The sequence below is a fragment of the Triticum urartu genome, chromosome 7, assembly GCF_003073215.2.
Source record: "Triticum urartu cultivar G1812 chromosome 7, Tu2.1, whole genome shotgun sequence".
NCBI classification, from domain to species: domain Eukaryota; kingdom Viridiplantae; phylum Streptophyta; class Magnoliopsida; order Poales; family Poaceae; genus Triticum; species Triticum urartu.
In genome coordinates, this window is record NC_053028.1 from 201,680,714 (window position 1) to 201,689,282 (window position 8,569).

Below are 8,569 nucleotides of genomic sequence, written 5' to 3' on the forward strand. Positions count from 1 at the left end.
GTGATGCAACTCACTGACACTCCTCTACCAAAGCCAAAGGATCCATTCTCATGCAAGAAAAAGTTCAAGGCTGATGATCTCTTTGGCGAGCACGTATTCTTCGAAGATTACAACCCATATGACTCTGCTCGCATTAGGAAGAGGCGTTTCTGGACTGCTAGTCAAGCCAATTTCTATTCCTCAGTGCTGTTCAACAAGGAGAAAATTTTATACCATGAGCATATTCCTCACGTGGATATGGAATCTCTGTCATGCTTCGCACCAGTCCTCAGTGTTCTTCACGACGCTGGGCTGCTCAATTTTTGCTCTGACATCTGCGATTGGAATGAAGAACTGATTCTTCAATTCTATGCAACGCTGCACATCACCGGAAATGCTGAAGATGTGAATTCATGGGTGCTGGACTGGATGTCTGAAAACACTCACTACACTGCACCAGCCTCTGAATTGCTTCGTGCTCTACCACTCAGTCATCCCCTTGAAGAAGCTCGCTGCATCTACAGTGAACCTGAGCTCACACATCATTACATGCAAGTGCTGATGAAGCCTTTGAAACTAGGTCAGGCACCACGAACAAAATTCTTCGTGAAGGAATTGATGTATGTGCCCAGAACTGTCTATCGTATTCCTACGAGGACAATCAGTCCTATCAAAGGCCAGGACTCATCTGATGAGGAAATTGTTGGCATCATGAAGAATCTGGTATTCAACATCGTTCATGGCATTCCTATCAACTATCATGATTTCTTCATGAGGACTATGGCCAATGTTGCACTGTCTCCGTTTGAGCTGAAGCCTTATGCACCTTGGATCATGAGATTCCTCAGGACAAGGTCTTCACTCAACTACAAAGCTGATTTCCAGAATCATCTCAGCTACTTGCCCCCAATTGAAGTCCTCAAGCAGACATATTCCTCAGTTGATGGAAAGGGCAAGGCACCAGCTGTAATTGATGAAGGCATTCGTCCATTGGATGGTCAGTTTCGCAAAGCTGCATCTTATTCCACCAATGATGACTCTGCCACACATGACTCTGCCAATGCTCCCAAGTCCACTCCTCAAGCCACTGCTCCGCGCGTGATGACAGACCGTGAACTTCTGCTTAGTCTTCACCAGAAGGTGGATCGAAATCACAAATGGGTTAAGCGTCAGTTTGGTTCACTTCTTCACAACATGACTGCCACACACAATGCAGTGAAGAAAAACCACTACTACCTCCATCAAGTCTTCGGCCGCACCTGGGCAATCCTGTCACATCTGTATGATGAAGAAGATCTGAAGAACATGGGTCTTAATGAAGATTTTGACTGGTCTGCACCTCCACCGAAGAAATTCAAGAAGGCCAAGGTTCCTTCTCTGGTGGCCAGCTCATATTCTTCATCGCGCGACACTGATGAACATGAAGATTTAGATGACACTGCGGCAAGCCCTACATCAACCAACGACCCCAACAACGCTGGCGCTCCTTCATCAACTTGGTTATCTTCAGGGGTGTTAGTCCTCAGTTTTGATCCTTTTGGTCATTTGATGACAAAGGGGGGAAATTTGAGTTAGTCTTCAAGCGGGTCTATTTTATCGCCCATATACAACGTTTTTTTGCTAAGTTACAACTCTCGTTCTTCTGAAACTTTATTGGATCGAGTTATAATCTTAAACCCGATGGTGCTCTGATACTTTTGATGCACTGTGCTCTGACACTCTTGATGCACTATTCTGCATGCTTATTCCTCGTTGATATTATTGCACGCATGCTAAATTTCATCAGGCACCATATTTCATCATGCATTTCAAATTCTTCATATTATATGTTAAATGCGTGTATGAATTACAAGATATAGGGGGAGATCTCCATGATTCAACTCTTCAAGTGTGCATTGCTTCAAAAGCAAATTCCTCACTATGCACATCTTCAGGGGGAGTTCTTCTATATCTTGCAATCAAATTCCTCAATATCAGTATTTACACTTCATATGTTTATCCCCGTTGAAAACTTAACCTATATTGTCATCAATCACCAAAAAGGGGGAGATTGTAAGTGCATCTAGTGCCCCTTAGTGATTTTGGTGTATTGAAGACTTATAGGTTAAGGGACTAATGCGTGTGTGAGTGTACACAGGTCTATAAGTCTATGAGGAGTTTGATATTTACAGGAAAAGTCGACCCCTAAAAATGAGTATCTTCGACTGAAGATTTTGGTATTTCTGAAGACTTTCATGAAGACTTTGAAAGTGAAGAAATTGGTGTGTCCGTGAGGACTTGATATTCATGCGAGGAATATAAAGCTTGAAGACTTTTGTTTTCATAGTTTTGTTTTTCTCTTTCTTGAGTCATAGGAAACACCGTACTGTTAAAGGGGGTCGAGGAAATACTAAGGAAAACTTTCCATGTGATGCTTAACTCAAAATCCTACACCTACCAATCCCTTCGAGTGAAGCCATTGAAAATCTCATATAGTTCAGTCAATTTCTTCAATGACAGAGACGAAGTTTTTCTGGTCTCTGAGGAATTTGTCCTGACTGAGGAGTTAGGAATTCGCCAGCGCGGATTGCCTACACGGTGAGGAACATGATAGCCCTGAGGATTTTTCTACTCAAAATTCCGACCGTTGCTGTGCTATGCGCCAGCTGTTCCAAAATATCTATCCACTTAACGGTCATATCATTGAAGGGCATTTATGTCTTAGCATGTCAGACTACTCCCTAGGCTATAAATAGCCGCCCCCTACAACCACTAGCTGAGAGAGGCTGCTCCGAAAGAAACCGACACTTGTCATTTGAGAGCAACCCATCCTCCGAGGACTTTGAGCGAAATCATCAAGTGAGGAAAAACCAAAAACCCAAAACCCAAACACCTACAAACCCCAAGTGATTGAGCATCACTGAAGAGATTGATCCTGAGTGGATCCGACGCTTGTTACCTTTGAAGACTGTGCTTCTTCCAGACGGTTAGGCGTCATGGTCTAGAGCATCCAAGAGGAATTGTGGATCGCCGGGTGACCAAGTTTGTGAAGGTTTGGAAGTCGCCTGAAGACTTACCACGAGCAATTGGACGAGGTCTGTGTGACCTTAGTTCAAGGAGAATACGGTGAGGACTAGGTGTCTTGGACTAAGTGTCCTTGACTGGGTGTCCGGGACTGTGTGTCCTCGAGTTTAAATACTCAGCCGCTCCAGCCAGACGTACAACTGAGACAGCAGTTGGAACTGGTCTACCAAATCATTGTCTTCACTGAGCTTACTGGTTCTATTTCCTCAACTCTTTCATTTCCTCATAACTGTGTTGTATGTTTGTTCATATCTGTGTTTGAAGACTTTGACTGAAGACTTTCTCAATTTCCTCAGTTCAATTTCTTCAGTCTGTTTGTCTTCATCCTGTGTTATCCTATGATTACGCTTCCTGTACTCTATGCCTGTCTTCATTTCATCATGATGACTATGTTTGTATTCTGTTGTGTTTACTTTTGAGTACTTATTCCGCTGCTAGTAGTTCTTCGCTAAGGAATTTCCTCACCAGCAAATTCCTCAGTGAAGAATTGCATAAAAATCACCTATTCACCCCCCTCTAGTCGATATAACGCACTTTCAATACCCCGAAGACGGCGAGACAAGAATTCAAGACATCGGGGCTAGCAAAGCCCCTCGGTCCAACTACCTGGCCGGCGGCCGACTGCTGGCTGTCGACTGCTCCACCAGGCCGACTGCTGGCTGCCGACTGCTCCACCAGGCTGACTGCTGGTTGCCGACTGCTCCACCAGGCCGACGACTGGCTGTCGACTGCTCCACGAGGCCGACTGCTGGCTGCCGACTGCTCCACCAGGCCGACTGCTGGCTGCCGACTGCTCCACCAGGCCGACTGCTGGCTGCTGACTGCTCCACCAGGCCGACTGCTGGCTACTGACTCCTCCACCAGGCCAACTGCTGGCTGCCGACTCCTCCACCAGGCCGACTGCTGGCTGCGGACTCCTCCACCAGGCCGACTGCTGGCTGCCGACTACTCCACCAGGCCGACTGCTGGCTGCCGACTCCTCCACCAGGCTGACTGCTGGCTGCCGACTCCTCCACCAGGCTGACTGCTGGCTGCCGACTCCTCCACCAGGCTGACTGCTGGCTGCCGACTCCTCCACTAGGCCGACTGCTCGAAGTCAGCTGCAGCCGGACACGACCCCGACGTGACGGCCGTACCCGGCACTGTTCACGTGACACCCCAACCATCATGTACAGTGTCCCTTGTCCCTGGGCACTATTTATGAAGTGACCCAGGGGACAAGGATGACACCCCACCATGCCACTAACTAGCTAGCTACCATGCCTACATGGCTTACATGCTAAGCTAGCTCCCACTATATATAGCTAGCCATCCACCCATCCTCACACACACGCATGAGCATACACATGCTCACGGCCATGAGCCATGAGCATGGTCGGCCACTAGAGCATGCCACATACATGCATATATGAAACCAGATGCCTGTGGCACTGCTTTCAGATACAGCTCCAGGAGCACTCTGTACCAGAAATACTAGATATACTCAGACATGCAGGAGTAGGGGTGTTATCTCTCCGGAGAGCCCCAAACCTGGGTAAACTAGTGCGTGCTACTCGCATACCCATCCCTGGATATTCCGTCAGCAGTCTTGCCCTCACACGAAGCCACCTTGTGGCATATGTCGTCTTGCACCCCCCGTGAGAATACCACGACACCGTAGCTGCTCCAATGACGAAACCCTCCATCACAGTGGAGCAGTACCTCGGGCTCCATCTCCAGACGCCTAAGATCTTCCCCTCCTTCGACAGCCAAGTCAGCCGGAGCATCCTCACCGGCCAACCCAATCACGCTGAGATCGACATGGCTTTGCCAAAGAGGTTGTACACTTGTTGCATCTCTTTTTTACTCTACATGTTATATATATTGTCCACTGAGCACACGGAGTAAAGGGAGATACGATTATTTTATACTATATGATAAGCAGTGAGGTACCAGACAACTTAGCTATCCGTGATGGACTCTCTTGAACACCATCATTATTTATCTCTGCGCGTTTGAGCTGTGCATTTGTCGATGGCCCTGGGAGCTGAGCTAGTAGGGCAGTGGCCTGGGTCCAAAGTAATAGAAGTAGCACAAAAACATTTTTTTAGTGTAGGCTTTTCCTTGCTCAAGTTTGCCTACTAGAATGGCCAGTGCTTGAAAGGAAAAGTGAATGAAAAACATAGGAATTGGAAAGTTTCCTATGGTACTAATTTTCATGAATTTTGTGCAAAGGAATTGAGCAAATGAAAACTGTAGGATTTGTTCCTTTAGTGTCTCCTTGAAAGAAAAACCGTAGGAATTTTAATTTCCACTTGTCCTCCTTTTCAAATTCCTATTCATGAAGCACAAGACTAAGAGATAGTAGCATAATAGCATTCTAATCGTACATTTTCTTGTGGTTTGACTTAATCTCACCATGCTTCTTTGCATCCTGTGTTCTTCCAATTCTTGTGAACCAAACACCCAGATTGGCAGAAATCATGTGTTTTTAAATTCTCTGTTTTGCACGTGCATTCCTATCATATTCCTGTCTATTTCCTATCCCTGCATTGTTAGAATCCTCAAATTCAAACAAGCCCTTACACAATTACTTCTGTTACAGATATGCGTCAAAGAAAACCTTGTGTGGTTTGTCCTGCTCCCGCGGTGCTGTGTTCCACCCCAGCTCAGCTGCTCCAATGACGGAAGGGTTCACCACAGTAGGGATCCGCTCTCCAGACTATCTTTCGCCGCCTCAGATCTTCTTCCCCGCTGCTGGCAGCCACGACAACTACATTACCATCATCAACTGAGCAATGACCTTGAGGACTACACGGGTCCGCAAGAGAGGTCGCACTCTTTCGTGTCTGCTTACATTATGCATCGCTTAATATGATGACATGCTACTTTATCATCGTGTTCACATATTAGACTCCGAGTCAGGTCCAAACTTATGCTGAAACTTGAGTTTTTAAATGGTTGTGGGGTACATATTGGGGCAGCAATCAGTATTATCTGTCTACTATCTGGTTAATCTCGGGTGTCTACTATGAGTTTCATGTTGGGTGCAAACAAACATTAAAGGAGCCATTATCTGTATTTTTTAACTAAAGCTATTATCTGCCTGGTATCATTGGTTTTGGGTCTATCCACAGTTTGCTCCCATCACTCTGGATTTGTGCATGCACTCCTTACATAATCTCACTATGTTTTATTCCTATGCATGTCGGTTATTGTACACAATGGAACTGAACATGTAGAGCAAAAGAGACGAGCCTTGCATGGCAATAAAATTTCATGCAGACGTCGCTCCATGGTGGGCGCAAAGGCAGCCCCCCTCCACCCATTTCGGATTGTAATCAAGAGGAAGATAACTGTTCTAAGGGCGATTCAGAAGCAGAAGACCACTCCTATTTACCCCATGAGGTCTTCGCTCTAACTTGGCATGTTGATGTTGGTAATATCATGCATATGGTGCCTTGCATTGCTTACTGTATACATCAAAGATGTCATCTGCTTAGTTTAGACATGCTTTGTGTCAATGCCATCTGTTTAGTTTCTTTATCGTATATGTGAATCATGCAATGCCATCTTGTTTAGTCAGACATCATATATGTGAATTTTGCAATGCCACCCTGGTTAGCTAGTCATCTTATATGTGAATTATATCATGACATCATTTTTTATTACGTGTTAAATTTGTCGACAATTTTAGTACATTCCATTACTCTTCCTGTGCATCAGCCATTCAGCACGGTCATGGAAAAATCTGGAGTGGAAACAAGGTCTTCATAGCAGACAATGCTATCTGACGAAGTGCATGTCTTGCTGGTTATAGATAGCTCCTCAGAGGAGGATTCAGAGACAGATGACCAGTCCCATCCCCCCCCCCCGAGGTGCATGCTCTAACTTGGCAGGGTTATGTTGCTCATATCGTGCATATGGTATCTTGCATTGCTATGTAATTTGCTTAGTTTAGACATGCTTTGTGTGAATGCCACCTGTTTAGTGTCTAATTACCATATATGTGAATTATGCAATGCCATCTTGTTGCAAGACATTATATATGTGAATTATGCAATGCTATCTTGTTGCAAGGCATTATATGTGTGAATTATGAAATGCCATGCTGTTTAGCCAAGCGTCATATATGTGAATTATATCATGTCGTCCTTTTTTTGTATTTATCATTGCTTTTGTCGACAATGTTTGTATATTCAACTGCTCTTCCTGTGCATCAGCCATTTGAATTGGTGATGGAGAAATATGAAGTAAAAATAAGATCTTTAGAGCAGACAATGCTACCTGCTGAAGCAGATATCTTGCTCGTTACAGATAGCTCTTCAGAGGAGGATTCAGAGGCAGATGACCGGTCCTATTACCCCCCTGAGGTGTATGCTCGAACTTGGTAGGTTTATATTACTCATACATGCATATGTTGCTTTGCAATGCTTAGTTTTTGCATCATATACACGATATTGAATGCCATCTCCTTAGTTGACACATCATATATGCGATTGCCCTCTGCTCACTTCCTTAGTATATAAATCATATATTTGAATTATATCATGCCATGATGTTTACATAGACAGCATGTATCTGAATTATGGCATGCCAACCCATTTTCTAAAGACATAATATAGTTATATCATCTCATCTTGTTTACATAGTCATCATATTTTGAATTATGTCATTCTATCCATGAATTATATCATGCCATCATGTTTCCATCGACGGCATGTTTGTGATTTATGGCATGCCAACCACTTTAATAGACACATCTATAGTTATATCATGTCATCATGTTTACATAGTCATCATATTTTGAAGTATGTCATTCTATCATGTTTAGTTAGCCATCATACATGTGAAATTGTGTCATGCTATCCTGTTTAATTAGCCAACATATATGTGAAATTATGTCCTGCTATTCTGTTTGGTTAGACCACATAAATGTGAATTATTTCATGCCCTGTTTTCTTCCCTACTATTCATTGCACCTGTCTATCTTACAATGTCTGTACATTCAATTACTTTTCTTGTTTATCAACCATTTCAATTGGAGGGGGTGATGGCAGTATCTGTGGGAGTAAAAACACGGTCTTCAGAAAAGATCGTGCTACCTGTCGATGGAGATAGAACCACGGTTGTACTTGCCCAAGAACCAGCCCCACCACACATAACCCAGACTCATGCAGATTGTACCCCTACCCAGTTGGACAGAGAACCAGCTACACCCCTTCTAACCTCAACCCCAGCAGATAATAACCCAGTTCCCGTTGACACAGCACCGTCTCCACCACAGAGCACCCAAACATGAGCAGTTAGTAAGGCAACTGCAGTGCCCAAAGCACGAGGACCACCACTCCGAACCCCAAGTCAATGCTTAAAGCAGAAGAAGAATTGTTCTCAGGTCAGGTTCCGTAGCTATGGTTCATACTACTTTGCTCTTGCATCACTGTATTTACTCATACCAACTAATTTCAAATTTGAAGGATGCAATTGAAACTCCAATGGCGCAACAGTTATGTTTTAAACCTATTTCGTTAACGTGTTTGCTGTTGTA